Source organism: Lepidothrix coronata, unplaced genomic scaffold (assembly GCF_001604755.1).
Source record: "Lepidothrix coronata isolate B3197 unplaced genomic scaffold, Lepidothrix_coronata-1.0 Scaffold69, whole genome shotgun sequence".
NCBI lineage: Eukaryota > Metazoa > Chordata > Aves > Passeriformes > Pipridae > Lepidothrix > Lepidothrix coronata.
In genome coordinates, this window is record NW_016690249.1 from 2,102,842 (window position 1) to 2,119,481 (window position 16,640).

General features: G+C 37.3%; 1 protein-coding gene across 1 annotated transcript in view; it reads left to right on the top strand.

Annotated features, from left to right (window-relative positions):
* The window catches only part of FRY (FRY microtubule binding protein), a 236,177-nt gene that overhangs the window by 16,052 nt on the left and 203,485 nt on the right, over positions 1-16,640 (top strand). The window contains exon 2 of the mRNA XM_017818584.1: positions 12,838-13,014. The gene's annotated coding sequence lies outside the window, so the exon portion shown is untranslated. The remainder of the gene's footprint in view (positions 1-12,837; positions 13,015-16,640) is intronic.

Below are 16,640 nucleotides of genomic sequence, written 5' to 3' on the forward strand. Positions count from 1 at the left end.
TTAGGCAGGATATTAACATCGTCCCTTACTGGGAGCTTAACATTTTGCTGTGTCTGAGATCAGTTGTCAGGGAACAGCAGGATGAAATTACTCTGCAAGAGTGTAATGATTTAACCCAAGTCAGCAACTACCATGCAGCCAGTGGCTTGCTCCCCACCACCACCAGTAGGATGGAGAGGAGCATCAGAAAAAAAGGTAAAGCCTGTGGGCTGAGATAGAAACAATTTATTAATTGAAATAAAATAAAATGTTATAATAGTAACAGTTATAATAAAAATATTTGTGATGAAAAGGGAGATAACAAAAGGGAGAGGAATAAAACTCAAGGAAATAAACAAGTGATGCACAATACAGTTGCTCATGACCCGCTGACTGATGCCCAGCCCATCCACGAACAGTGATTGCCACCCCCACTTCCCCCAGCCAGTTTTCCCAGTTCATATACTGAGCATGACATTCTGTGGTATGGAATATCTCTTTAGTCAGTTCAGGCCAGCTATCCTGGCCATGCTCCCTTCCAGCTTTTTGTGCAGCTCCTCACTGGCAAAGCCTAGGAAGCTGAAAGGTCCTTGACTTAGGGTAAGCACTACTTAGCAACAACCAAAACATCACTGCGCTATCAACATTATTCTCGTACTGAATCCAAAACACAGCACTGTAGCAGCTACTAAGAAGAAAATTTACTGTATCTCAACTGAAATGAGGACAAAGGGAGACTGCCAGCAGTCAAAGATGACACAAAGAGTGTAGTCCCACACTACCCAAACAAGAAGAATGGAGCAGTCGTGACAGTATCCAGTGACAGCCAACAAACAGTCCTCTTTGCCAGTCAGGCAAACAACTCCAAGGTCAGTTCCGCTGGTCAGGGCATGTGGCCAGGCACAGGTATATTTGGAGCATGGCACAGGCAAGGGCCAAGGGCAAGATTCTGAGCTTCAGTAGCTCCTAAGCAAAAGAGAGAAATCCCGAACAAGGCTTTTCATAGCTTTCCCATGCATCAGAGCTAGCCTTAAGCACAGCTGGCTAACCCCCTGGGAATGGGCAAAGACGTAGTGCAGAGGGCCCTGACTGACCTTTGAGTATCAGCTCTGCCCAGAGAAGGTGACTTCAGTCAGCTGTGCTTTCTTATGTTCTTTGACATGCTCATTGAAACTGTGAGGCTGTAAAAATATTAATAAACTTCTGATCCAATTTGCTTCACAGTTTCCCCTGTTACCTTCATACATATTGAGCTGGGTGGGAAGAAAGGGAATCCCTATGAGACTCCGCAAGGCGAGATTTGAAGGAAAGAGTAGCACAAGGAAACCAGTATGACTTGCGCAGCTGTCACAGGACAACTGACATGCACTCAGTACAAGGCTGATAATTTCTACTCTCAAGAGGCATTCCCTTTAGGGAATGCTCACCAAGGCTTGCAGATCCACAAAGAACAGTGGGGTCTCAGCCAAGCGTAAACCACTAACGGTTTTTCTTTCTAAGTAATATTCATCCTGTTACGAAACTCTGAAATGTCTGACTTTTTAAAAAAATTTTTTTTTGAGATGTGTGGTATTCAAAAAAGTGAATCCTGCCTTTTTTTCTTTTAAGTATGTTGAAGATAATTTACATTTAAGGGAAATACTATGCAGTTCATCATTTTAACAAAGAACAGTATGGGAACAATATTAAGGATTTACTAGGAAGGGACATGAGCTCTTTGTGTACATCACAGTTTCTGTGCTGATAATATTGTAGTTAGATTTTTACGTGTTAAAAGATCCCTTAAGATTTTTATATATGATAAAAACCTTAGAAATTGCTTTCAGGATGATAATTAATGAGATAGTCAAAAGCACAACTTGAATCAGTGCTCCCTAGAGACCCCAGCAGAGGTATCACAAGTTGAACACCTTTGTGAAAAAGCCTGTATAAGAGTGAAGAAACAAGAAGTGTTGGCTGTTCTGCTTTACAAGTTGAGGGGAAAAAATGGTGCAGCTTTAAGGTGTTAAAGATATCTCTTCTGGATTAATGAGCTGCATAACAGTCCTTGTAGTCTGGAAGGGAACAGAAGTATGATTGTGTGGTGGAACAGCTAAAAGAAGGTAAGAATTAATGGGATCAAGACTACTGGAGAAACACAGAAAGAAGGGGTGAAGAAAAAGCTAATTAGACATGAAAAGGAGAGAAAAAACTTACTGAAAGGGACAAAATAGCTGGGTCAAAATGTGCTAGAAAAAGATGCATTTATATTTATATATGTTTAACAATGCTGGAAAACATGAAAAAGGGAAATCATATCAAGAAAACTGTCACATATTTGTCAGATATAAAGATGTTTTTAAGCTAAGGTACTTGCTGAAAACAAGTGAAATAGTTCTAAAACATAACAGTGATTTTAAAATTTTGGGGGTTTGGAAGGTCAACCATTTCCCAGTTTGTACATCCAGACATTAAATTCCATTCTGAATTTTGCTAGTTGTAATTCAAAGCTACATATTTATACTTAGCAGTAAGTATACTAGCTAGAGGAACTAGCTAGTTCGTATAAAATTACCATCTCATTATTTCTAGGCAAATGAAATTTTATTGGTGTCTTGGAAGCTATGTTCACAGTGCAATAAGTAGACTGTCAAGTAATCCAACAGCTAGATCTAATATTAATTTACAGATTCACTGATTAAGTCTAGGAAGTGAAGAATAGTGTTGCCATGGTGAAGTCTATGATGAAGCACAAGACGAACAAGCTAGTGAATAATTGATACATCTGAGATTAGAAACAATCACAGTGTGTACTTTGATGTTCATGCATGCTTTTTACTTTAAAAAAACCCAGAGAAACACATTAGCATAGACTGTGACAGATTTTTGCATAAACTTTTAGAAGTACCAATGGCTTAGGTGTGCAAGAAGACACAAATACACTAACTGCAGTGCTAAGATCGAGAATTGGGGCTTAAACCAAAAAGTTCCCAAATGGAAAGCTTTAAGCGTGGGATATATTTGGCCAGGCTGCATGTATTACTGTATTTCTTTAACACTGAACAGAAATAAATAAGAATGATTATCATAAAATTCAGTAAGATAAGTTGTAACTTTTCACCTATATGCTTATCTCCCTCTGGGTTTAGTCATATAAAATAGTTATTATTTAATTTTTAAAGCTTTAGTTTAGAAGTAATTTAGTAAGATATTCTAAGCCATCTTGAATTAAGAAACAGTACTTACAAGTGTCCTGATAAAGCTTAAAAACAAACTTTTTCAAAATGGATAAAAATTTGAAGGCTGTTGCAAAGGTATCTCTGAGTAAAGTAATGGAAAGATTTTTTCTGGGATAAACATGTAGATCTGCTGGAGCAAAGAACTGCAGGCATCATGCCTTTATAAACAGTTTTGCTTAATAAATGTGTCATTTATTTTTATAAATGTATGATGGAAATCAGTGAACATACACAATAGTTCTAAATACAGTCCATCTGCCCTGGAGCAAACTTCACTTGTCATAAATTCCTTTTTAGAAATCTCAGTAGCAACAGCTATTTTTCATTATTAATTAGCCCCTGAAAATAAATGAAATATATGCAGTTGGCTTGCACAGAACAATCCTGAGGTTGAGGATGTTGGTTTTTTGTGCTTGCAAGCTGACTGAAATTTCTTATGGGAAAAGACTGACTAATATGGAATAATCTCTGTATAAATATTGGGTGATTAATTTTTTTTTCCACTTTTTTGGTGCCTCAAGTTTGCAGACCATCTTATGTAAGCATTAAAGCAAACATCTCTTCATGTTCTCTAGCATAAGTTAAGTTATGGCCCAGTTATGATCATATACTGAAACTAGTTCAATAGTTATTGTGAAATAGTGATGGCAATTATCAAGAATTGAGAGAGGCCTTAAAGAATGATGGCAAGTATTAGTATCAAGTTCAACTTTAGTAATTTTTTGCTTAGAATAAGTAGGAAGTAGCATACAGCACGTAACAAAAAGTTCAGATTTGTATTACATGGTGAGGCACTCGATTTCCTTCCTTAACTTCTGAAGCTGCACAGTCTTCCTGTGCATTTTTCTGCTAAAAAATAGACAAACTGCCACTAATGATTATAAATTAATCAAGACATACAAGCTGAGAGAAAAAGGAGAGGGGTTGACTTCCTTAAGCATAGTAGGGATAGAGGTTCATAGAGGTACTTGATATATATGAAAGTGATTGGGACTTTTTTGTCAGCTGATTTGTAGTATGCCTAAATATTGTCATTTTCCACAGATTGATGTATTTAAAGTTTGGGGTTTCAGATGAGATTTTTGTTGCCTGTCCCAGAACTGAATCAAATGCATTGGTGTTTTATAAATTGAATGTTTAATGTAGACCAACCATGGTCTGTATAGAAGAAACTGTATTCCAGAATTGTATGCTTTTCATACTTGTGTGCATACTTACAATGCTTTAAAAATGGATTCATACTGAAAAGGAAAGAGGCTTTGTGTCTGAAGCAATGATCCATGTATATGTAATAATAATACTTTGTGCTTTCCTCTTCAAAAAGATCTTGATGTAGTTGCTGGGTGGAATGGTTGTGTTTCTTCCTGCATTCTTCAGTCAACATTACATTCAGTATTTGAAAACAGCCTTATTAATTGCAAAAAAGGGTAGGATTTTCCAGTACCTTGGATGTCTTGGATGTACATGCCACTGGGGACTGTGAACTCGATAAAAGTACCTTTGAGAACAGACTTGTGAAGGTTATTTTGTGAGAGAGGGGGCTTCTGGCTGGCCAATTAAGATAGAAGTGAAAATGATACAGATTAAAAGCTCATAACCATAATTAACCTCAAAATTAAAAAGCAGTTATCTTTTAGGATGGTCCCATCATTAATGGGAGACTCTTTAGCGAATGGCAGCTGTTGTCTGGTCCTTGCTTTCCTGTTTGTCCCTTTGAAATGAAAGTCTGAGGGCTGCAAAGGTTTCCCTCTGATTGTTGGAGTTCCTCGTGTGCTGCACTGAGGCAGGGTCATGGCGTTTGCAACAGAGGTGCACTTTCTGTGACCGGTCTCACACTGTAGGTTTTTGTTCTACCCTTTTCGGTACACACCTTTCAAATTGTTTTTCCTGCTCATGCCTATAAGTAAAGCTGGAAAAGTTCAGGTCTTAAATTGTTCATGATGCTTTGTACAGACTGCATAAGAGTTTCATCCAGAGTTTATTTATTGAAAATTGCAATGTATGGGTCACTGCACTGAATTTGCTTCCATATCTGATTAATCAAAATAGAATGGGAAGGAAGATCAGAAATAACTATTTAATGAAATGCCATTTTAGAGACCAAATTTTGTTAAAATTAGCAAAACTAAACCAGTAGTTCCTCTCTTAAAACTATTGCAACCAGCCACATCATAGAAGATGCTAAAACAAATATCAGATTTTTGACCCCAATAAAAAACTTGAGTGTTGTTACAAGAGGATTATTTTTCATATTAAAAAAAAGAGTGGACCTCCACTCTTGCTGCAGTCACTAAACGAACACCTGATACACCATTAGAGATACTTGCAGTTGTAAATTTGCTAGTTATGTACAGGAAATTCCTTACCTTTTAAGCAATTAAGTGATTTCTCCTTTTTACTTTGAGTCCCAACTAAGCCATGGCTTATGTGATCATTTTCATCAGGAGAAAGTCAGGTCTGATGCTGGAAAATGAGATCTCTTCATCCTACATTCTGCTCTGTCTCACCAGCTCTCTTGTGTTGGCTCTGCTCAACTCTTCCCAAAAAAGTTAATGTGAAGTAGAGGAAGGGTTGGGGTTTTTGGTTTGTGTTTTGGGTTTTTTTAATCCTCTGTCATAGTCATTAGGGTCTTTTTAAAGTACTGTCTGATTTCGGTCCTTTTCACTCCTGAAACCCTTGTCAAGTACCAGTTATTCAAGACTCACAGGCAGTTTTGAAATGTATGCAGAACTGTTGTGTTTTGAAAAGTTCTCTTATAAAGAGCCAGAGACATGAGTGTTTAAAATTAGAATGGGATGGCATTTATAGATACTAATTCTCAAAGTATGCATCAATGTGGAGCTCTCCAGGGAGCCAGCATGGAGCTGCCAGTGACCACAGTAGTGGGCAATAATACATGTACTACCTGGCAAACAAGGTTCATCCTGGCCTTAACTTAGCCATTATTATGTAGTTGAAGTGTTTATTTTTTGTCACTCTGACTTCTTTTCTACCAAGAAATTAAGCAAATGTTTTTAGGGCCACAGAATGTTTATTAGCGAACAGCCTTTGCTAATAGTAATCAGGTCGTGTGGCTGTACAGTCAGTCGGTAAGGTGAACATTCTGTCACAAATTAGGTAAATGTTAAACACGTGACCTTATGTGTGTTTGGTAAGAAATGTTCTGCCAAGTTAGGCTCTAAGGACTGTGTAATAACACATCAGAGAGTAGTGCCTTCCAAGTGCTGATGTGTTTATGAATCTGTTTCACAGCATGAAAGATGCATCTAGGACTCTTTACTTAGTAAATGCATTTAGTGTATTTACTAAGTGAGTGAATAATACTAAATAAGATTTTACTTACTGTTTAAAGCAACACAGTTACCAGAAAAGGCTCCTGTATAAGAGACCAATATGTTGAGATGAGAGTTGAAGTATAAATAAAGGGCAGTACTAGTTGTGTGGGAGAGCATGAAGAGAAAGCACGAGGAACCCTTTTGAGCTTTTTGCACCAATTCAGAGCCATAGGCTGCTCAGGCCTGGCCAGGCAAAACAAAATGAGAAGTGCAGTTAGTTGGGTAGATGTGGGCAACAGATAGAGCTGTGCTCCTTCCAGCCCCCAAACCAAAAGCTTTACGTTGTACCACACAGCAGTAGCTGGTCTGAAGCAAGCGTAGGTGTTCCTGGTGTGGCATTGTACTCCGTGAGCTGCCTGAGTGGATCCCTGCTGCCTGGGAGGTGTGCTTCTCCCCTCTGCATTGAATACTTTAAAAAATGAAAAACGTAAGTTATGTGTGAATATAAATGGTCAACATCCCCAGCTTATTCTCTCATCGCAAGCTTATTCTCTCTGTGATACTTGACCGGTTTCTGGGCGAGTAGAGAAAGGGAAAGACTTTGAAATTGTGGAGGGTGGGAAAATCATTACATAGAAGAATTTTTTATGAACAATAAAGTGATACATGGCCAAATAGTTTTGGGTCGTTTTGTGGGTTTGAGTCTCTTTTTTTCATATAACTGATGTTTGAAGTGCTGGTTTCCTTGATTCTTTTACAGAATATTTATTTATAAATCTTCAAAATATTATATTTTATCTTTTAATTTTTCTAGCGTTAACTAGCACAAACTTAGTAAATGAAATTAATAAAGTTAATGTTACTCCTAAAGCTGTCAATAATAACTTTAATGTTTGCTTTCAATTTTTTTTTATAATTTAACAACTCAACACAAAGATACTAATACTGAACCTTTCTCTGTAAGTATTCAAAATATCCAGCTATTTTACCAGTAACTTTTTTTAGTAAGCTTTTATTGTAAGTGAAAAGATTGTTTCTGCATTCAATGGAAAGGGAAGATTAGTGCAAGAAGAGAGAAGTATTTACATGATCTTTTGCAGAGATTGTGTTTTCTGCATAAATTATTTCCTTAATAATCATTATTATATTACGATCTCAGAATTAATTACCACTTTGAGTGGAAAATAGTTCAGCTGCTTTTGGTTCGTTCTTCTATGTTGTTGTTACCTGCTTTTCTTAGAAAGTTACATTTCTCTTGAAGAAAAGTTGTTTTTTTCCATCTGCACTTTCCATTCCTGCCTTTCTTTTTCTTTTTTCCCTCACTTTTAGTTGCAAAATCTGACTGGTGCAGTTGCTGTTTTGGACCCCACCCTTGGGGTTGCTAGGCAGGGGAACTTCATTGCGTAAGTAACCTGTTACTGAACAGGCTACTACAGCCCTAACCAGCCACCTAATAACAGCCAAGTCTTAAAGGAAATAACGTCTACCATTTACTGTTTGGAACTAGACCTTTCAAACATGGAAAAAATGAAGTGTTGAATTTGTATTAAAATAACAAAACAGAATATAAATGCCAGAAAATAACTGTCAAAATAGTAACTCCTGAAAATGGAAAATGCAAGTGCTCTTTTGGGTTTTTTTCAATTTTGAGGTTTGGAGATATGGATTCATTTTGGGCCCACCTCTGGCTTCTGGACTGGTTAGTCAGTGACCTCAAATGAACTTCATAGATTTCATGAGATGGTATCTGGTTTGTTCTGTGCAATAAATATTTGACTCCAATAATTCCGATCATGACATTCCAAATCAAACTGATTTCTCCATCCCATGTAAGTGGTAAAATATAAATTACCCAAAGTAGAAGCATTTGTGTAAATATTTGAAATAGGGTAGTTATGCTTTCTGTCAAATAGTACTACAAATTTGTTTGGCAAAAGTCTGTATGCATTTCATCATGTTCTGGAGATTGTTATTGGATGGATCAGTTTTTATTAGGACAATCCTAAAGTTGATAAACATAGGAATATTAGAGAGAATAATGTGAAGATGCATGTGGGAAAGAAGAGAAGCAGAGAGCAGAGCCTGAAAGGGTGGTGAGATAGTGGGTATGAATTTCAGGTGAGCAGACAGGATGTTGTGAAAACAAAACTAAGGAGATATAACTGTATAGAGCTTAAAGGTGCAAAATTAAGAGGCAGTGAAGGGAGCAGGTTTGCAATGGCTGATGACATTTTTGAGACTAAATTTCCCCGTGTCATTAAGATCAGCTAAGAAAAGCTCTTTTGTTGGTTCTTTGGGTTCTGGCCAGTGTTGGCTTAGCCGTAGGTAGATAAAGTAGGCAGTTACTCAACCATTTGTCTGGTGGAAGCAGCCAGACAACTCAGTAAGATCTGCTTGTGTCCCGCCTTTTCTTTGCTTGTGGCTTTTCTTGAGTGGTGGTTCAAGGACTGTGAGATGGCCAGGCAGCAGGTCTTTGCCTCCTGCTGTAGAGCTGGGCACAGGCTGCTTCTCCGCTGTTGTCACCTGCTGAGGGGCCAGAAAGGTCAGGGCAGCCTTGATAACACCCTCGGCAGTTTTTTTCAGCAGCAGCCTTACCACCCTTACCTCCCTCAGTGCCGTGAAAGCATGCCTGCTTCTCCATTTCAGGCCTCCTGCTTCCTCCTCCCTCTTCCTCTCCACTGCCCACTGCAACTTCGCATCTGCCTTTGCAAAGCTCTGAGCAGGCTTTGCAAAGCAGCTGCCAGAATCACTGGGTTAAGGGCCTTTGCTTCTGGAAATTACACCATCTGGCTGTGCACAATATATGGAGTTTATATGTAGTTCACCTTGTATCTGGCATCTGGACTTTTTTCCTGCATGCTTGATGAGACCTGATTTGAGCACTTTCTTTGTCGGATGATGTTCTACATAGCATATGCATTGTTACTTCTCAGTTGCCACAATGCATGATGCTCCATAAAAATAGTTATTCTTTCTGTAAAACTGTTCCTTCTACTGGTGAGAGCTGACCTTGAGATGCCATTTATTATTCGTGTCTGTTAGAAATATCAGACACAGAGAGTGCTTGTAAAGAACATTTTGCCCTTGTAATTAGACAGATCAATTCTGAATACCTGCAAAGATGGGCTAATGTATGGCAGATGCAGCAGTACTGAGTACTCTGATATTAAGCTGTGTTGTCCTATATAGCTCAAGGTGCTATGCATAGGACTGAGTTGAGGGATGGGTTTATTTTTGCTTTTCGTTTATGTTTGTGTATAATGGAATCTTAGTCATAGCTTCAGGACACAACAAATAATGCTCTTAAATGAGTACACGAAGTAACATGGTGCAGGAAGGCCAACAGAGGGTGCTGGAGTGATGCAGCTCTTACCTTCATTAGTTTTCGTTGGTTTCTGTAGAACAATGTGTATTTTGACAAACCTTATTTTGGGATGTCTTACTGTACAGCTATGAAGTTACTGCATTTTTTTTTACATTTAATATTATAATTTTCATACTTTAAAATTATTTTGTGTTATGAAGATTATTTCAGAAAGGCACATTAAGCAGTAATATTTACAAGAACAATGTGTACTTACGTAGGGCATTTATTAATTTTCTTTACTGCTAAAAAGAGATAAAAATAAAAATCCAGCTTTTTCAGAAGAAGTCGGGCACAGTGGAAGTGTCAATAATTTCTCTGACATATATGTATTATTGCACATGTAGTGAGACTGATGTAACAAAGCACAGATCTGTGAAAGTCATAGTTTGGTGTAAATAATACCTGTGTAGAAATAACATACTTACCACGAAGTGGTTCAGGGAGGAAAAATAAGAAGTTAAATAGCATATGACAAATCATTGTGTAACACTTGACAGTTAAACTAGTTATATCCATACTGTACTTTATTTCAGGTTCCTCCTTTTTATCCTTGTTCAAGGTCTGGTTTCTGCTCAGGTTATAGAGGAGACTGTGCCCTTTTTATACTGGACTGAAAAGGTGGTGTGTCTGCAAAAGTTTTTAACGTTTGGCTTCAGACTGACTGCTTGATTCAGCTTACTGCTGTTCTTAAAGTAAAGTATGTCCATGAAAGTCAGGGTTTACACTGTGGCTTCAGAGTCTGTTATGGAAAGCACTCCCTTCTTCTCCTTCTGACCATCCTCCCCTCCCCCCCCCCGCCCCCCAGAGCAAAGGGTAATGACTTCAGGTTACCAGAGATTGAAAAGTGCAGTTTTTCACATGGATATGCAAAACTAGGTGATTACTTCTAAGCTGCAGTCTCTCAACACTGCACAGATGTCATGTATGACAGACAAAATCCACTCTCTTGTACTGATGATGATAACCTGAAGTATTCCATGTAATTGGGACTGACTTTTATGAGTTTAAAACTTCATAATCCATTTTTGTTCAAAAATCTTATACATCTCTTACAGCATCTCACAGGCATAAGCAGACTTCTCAGCAGGAAGGTGAAAAACTAGGGTGGTTTCAGGAACCGGTCAGATCTGCTGTCCGTCGCTTCTCATTTTCCAAACCAAAAAGTATCTAAAAAAGTGGGGCCTTATCTTTAAAATGGTATAGATACAAAAGGATACCCAAGTTTGCAAAAATTTTGAAGATCTGAGCCAGAACTGCTCAGTCTCTCTCAATGACTTTTGACTCATGCCACCGTTCAATATTCTCTTAACGTTCACAAAACTGAACTCTTGCATAAACATGATAGAAGAGAATTACCCAGACTGAGAGTAGTGCTTCTTAAAGTGTGGACAGAAGTACTATTGTGTTTTTTATGGACATCAGCTGCAAAGGGCTATCCAGAAGGATAAAAGCACTGAAAAATGAGAAATCAAAATGTATAAGCCATTTAATAATACATAAAAGTGGCAAGGGTAGTTCCTGTTGTCACGGGAAGGATAGGAAGAGGAGACAGGTTGTAAAACAACCCCTTATGAGATAGAATACTACTGAGTATCATTTGCTAATATCAACCCTGTAGATCTTTTAATTATGTGCCCTATCAAACATTTCAGCTGAACAAGTTAGGTTGGCGTTGGACTGTCCTGTTTGCTGCTGGGGATCTGGAGTATTCAGATTGAGATATACTGCTCAAGAGGTTGCTCTGACAGCACTGTGGTTGTCCAGACAGGTTTTCTCTCTGTCCTTGGAGGTATTCAACACTTTGGTTGGACAAGGCCCTGAGCAACTTCATCTCATATTCAAGTTAGCAAGCAAGGCATTTTACTCATGTCACAGATCTATGTAACATCATCACTCCTTGAGCTCACAGAGAACATTTCAAACTGTCCTCATAGTAACAAAATTCAAATTGAGTTTGATAATTTGGTATTATGGGCCTCTGGTCATATCCATCATGGGACAGCATTCTCCCTCCAAAGTGTAGTACCCACATCTGCTGACAGTGGTTTTAACACAGACATGGCAGTCTCAACTTCAAAGCCTTTGTGCAGGTTGGGATCTGCTCAAAATATTCAGCTTTTTTTGTATCACCACCTTTTGGAAAGATATTAAAACCTAGGACACAGTGACAGTAACATGGCATCATATAATGATCAAGTTGCTCAGAGGAGGAGAACCAGAGACAGCTTCAAGCTCCTTTGCTACGATGACATGGGAATACAGGACATAAACTTGATACACAATAAGAACAGTCCTGCCATTCAAAAGCCATCTCATGTCTTTGGGATTTTTTGGACGGAGAAGATTTCAGCCAGTCTGGGTGTGGAAATGTTGCAGTGCTAACTCTGTGCTGCTTCCATACAACATAAGAACAAATGTGCATAGCCTGTCTCGAAGAACAGCTATGGGTGAATAACTTCTGTTTCTGGGCTTACAGCTGTTATTGGACTGAATTAAAAAACTGTCTGCCCCGTGCCTGTATTAGTACTAAATAGAAATATATTTCTTCTTTTATTTGGGACCTTGCAGTTATACCCAAATGGTAGAAGTAGATTCCTGCTCTCAGCATGTTTTTTTTCTGTTGGCACCCGTTCTGTGTACCTCTGCTTAAGGAATAATTCAGTTTTCATTGTTGCATATAGCTTCTGACCAAAAATCTGGAAAAAAAAATAATCTAGTTCATATTTTCAATGAAAAGACAAGTTGTAATTAAAAAAATTAAGATTTATATATAATTTTTTCCCACTTGTTTTATGTCTCTTTCCAAGAGCGTGAACTCCTGGTAAGAAACTATGCAGTAATTCTTTTAACAGCTTCTATTACAAACTGTTTGATAAATAAATACAAATTTTGACATCATGTTTTAAGACTTGGCTTTTGTTTAATATTTTGTTTAATTTGGGAGCAGTAATATATCACGTTGTCCAGGTGACTGAAGGTTGACTGTTATTTTTCCTAGGTAGTTGTGATGGCTCACAATGCGAAACAGTGATCTCCAGGAAACAAAGAAAATAGCATCCAGTCTGCTTGCAGTTAATGCATCTCTGTCTGAACTAGAAAACTATTTATGAAAATTACATTGCAAAATCAAAGTATTTAGAGAGATCACTACTGGAATCTGTTGCTTCAGGGAAAGGTAAGACTTTGAATTAATTATCTAGTCATTATAGATTTACACAAGATTTTTCTGTTAAGAATAACGATGAATTTTATGTAATAATGCATGTTTTTATTGAATAAATGTGGCAACTGTTACCCTTTTTTTAGTAAATAGTTCGGTCTTTTGCATAGGTGAAAAATGTAAAACATGCAAATTGGTATTTGGAAGCTCATGTTTATGTAGTTTTTACTGAAAAGGATTGTGTGCATGAATTTAAATATTTGGCAATGACAGGTTTTGGTTTCTTATGGTCTCACTTTAAATATGAATTGCAAAGCTATATTTAAGCCATCACATGTGACATGAGATCGTGCACATACTTTACTATGAGTATTTATGGACTCTGTCTTAATGTTAGTGAAAGCTGGCAAACCATTACCAGAAGCTGAAGAAACGTGGGTTTTAGCTAATCTAATATAGTGCAAGTGTTTAGTTAAAGTCTTCCTTGGACTGAAATTCCTTACAGAAGAGAGTTGTCTATATTTGGTTTTGTAAATGCTGATACGTTGTTTGAAAACAGATGAATAAACATTTTGCATGTGTACTAAGTTAAGTATCTAAAATAGCCTCAATTGCTACTGTGCATTTATATGTCAAGGAACCAGGGGAAAAATAGCAATGTGAGTACATCACTGTCCTCTTTAACAAAACAAAACATTTTTTTCCTACTAAAAAAAGGTTCAATGGGTTTTAACCAACCATTATTATTCTTTATTTAGTCCTTCTGCCATAAAAATAAGATTTCTTGTAGACAATTAATTTTGCAGTGTAATTGACTGTAAGTCCCTCCAAATTGTATTCTTAGCAGTGTTTCTCCTGTAGTACTGGCTTCCATAGTGCTCTCAATTCAACTCCACTGGGGAGTGACATATTTTCTTTTGCTTTTAAAGAGCAGTACTATAAAGGCTCTTAACAAGGTCACAGACTTTTCTGAGTAGTTTATTTTATTTTCTTTGTTGATCATTTAAATACAGATTTTTCTGTTTCAGCTTTTCTAAATTTTTCAGTGATGGTTTTCAGTACAGTGGGACAATTATTTTTATACGATTTATTATTCAGTGTTTATTTTATTTTGATATTTTTTACCCAAGACAGTGCAGATCAAAACAAGTAGAGGAAGTATTTATGCTGTAGAGCACAATGATCTGTAAGTGTGTGATATATATTCTAGACCTGTCTGATCACTATGAAAATGGTGATTTTCGTTGCCTAGAGATAAGCTATTCTGTACACCAGAGATGTGTACCTTACAGCTGGCATGAAAAGGGCTCCATGTGGCTGAGTCTGTAAGTTCAGTTTGAGTTAGGGCTCTAGGACACGTCTCCCCGGCAGCATGTGCAATTTCAATCCCGTGTACAGTTGGAACTTGCTGAAATTCCCATGTCAGTCACTGAAGGGTGTAAGGCAGACGTCTACCCTGTGTAGAGCACTTGCAGCCACAGGAGTCTACAGCACAATCTCTAGTGCTCTAGACACAAGATTGAGCATGTAGTGTTGCACCACATGAGCTGGGAGGGAATGCCTGATGACTCTGGTCTGGAAAAGTACAACTATATGTAGTAACAGCCTGTAAACTGGGAAATGTAAGAGCTGTTTCCTAGACTACCTTGCAACTGTAATTCTAGGACCTCCTACATCCTGGTTAAGCAAGCTCAGAAAATACTGGATCTGACCACTTCTGGATTAGTTTACCTGTTTTACTGTGCCTTCAAGCAACTGATTATACTAACGTTTCTCCTTCAGAAGCAGTTTAAGAAGATACAATCTCTCAGCAGTTAAGCTAGTGGCTTCTGAGTGAAAACAGTATCTCATGATAGCAGGCTTCCCACTCCAGTGAATACAAATTTGGCATATTAGCAGGTGTCTTGTAAATGTCCTTGAACTCAGAGATGGAACTATGTGAATTTGCAGGTATATTTGTGGGCATTTATTTTCTAATACCAAACCAAATTATATAATGAGCTATTGTGAAATCTCTTGTCTTTTACAGTTTAGAAAAGATCCCAGGGAACAGAGGGAATGATTTATTTCCATTTCACTAGAGCAGTGTTGCTTTTTAATTACACTGGTGGCATGTCAGAATTAGCAGAACTGAAGTCTGATGAATGTATGACCTATTATCTTTTCATAGATCTCTCAGGTTTTGGAGGATGACATTGCTGGCATCAGTGAGAGAATGCTAGAGAGAGGGGAGATCATATCTCTTGCTACTCATAAACATAACTGTCTTATTTTCCCTTTATTTATTTGAACACTTCACTGTAAATTTATACTATTTTATTTATTTGATCTGATGATGTTTTAATAGTATATTTGTCCAGCTGTAAATTGAACTCAATTACTTCTGCGCCTTTGGCTTTTAGAAGTAACAAATGAAAACTTCTATTTAGACCCAGCAAGGCATGTGACAAGCTATCTGGCAGTAATCTAGGAATGCAATTAAACATGTTTAATTATGCGTTTTATTTGCTAGGCTACGGTTTTAAAATTTAGCAAGGTGGAGACCTCACAGGACATAAAAATTCAACCATTTTATTTTATTTTAGTATTTTGACTTCATTTATCAGAGTTTGAGAAACTCTATAGTTTCTTCACTTAGTTAATTGTGTAGCCTGTGTTACATAGGAAGTTCCTGATTTTTAATTAAATTATGATAGCAAGCGTTGGTTTGAGTGTCAAAGAAAAGTGCAGATCCCAGCAGCTGTGGGTTCAGGAAGTTGTTTTCCATTTTAATCTCCCTTCTTGGGGAGCGTGGCTCTTGGAAGAGTCCAGTTGTATATCTGCCTAAATTTTGTGCATATATACATGGATTATAGTACTTCACAAACTGCTGGATGAGATATTGATGCAGGAAAATAAATGAGAGCTATATGTCCAAGAACTGAGATGGAACACAAGTATACCAGTAGTTAAAAAAAAAAAAAAAAGAAAAAGAAAAAAACCCCAGAGAATGAGGCTAAAAATAGACTTGTTTTGTTATTTTTAGGAATTCCTGCTGATTGCATAGAAATCGCTGAACTTAAAAGGTCATACTACCACTGCTCAGTAACTTTCAAGCATTCATTCATTTTAGTCTAGCACAGAGATCCAAATGAAGCTGACACTTGGAATTTGGGGGAGGGAATATAATTTTTTCCTAATTAAAAATATCAGTGTTCTATCTTGAAATCTGTTCTGGGAAACAGATGCTGGGAAGCATCATTCATTGTGTTGCAGCCAACGGTATTAATATTGACTTGAATCAGGTAATAACATTTTAGGGCTGATAAGCATTATTTAATATTGCCTAAGAGTGGATTTTGGTTTTCTTTTCATATTAAAGTACTGTGATAGTTCATGAAAGGAGTTATCAATATTAATTCCAGAAGAATTCCTAAGAATCTTTATAAGATATGTGAGTGCTTAAATAATTTGGTTTTAGCTTAACCTTTTTATTTCCTTAATAGAAGAAGAACAAATATAGAAGTGGGAGACCTGCATCAGGTATTAAAAAAATTATTTTTTTAAAAGTGTGCCTAGCATGAAAGTTATCACAAAATAGGCAGCAATTCTTATTGCAACACCAAATACTTAAAAATTCAATCACAAGATGAACAACAAAA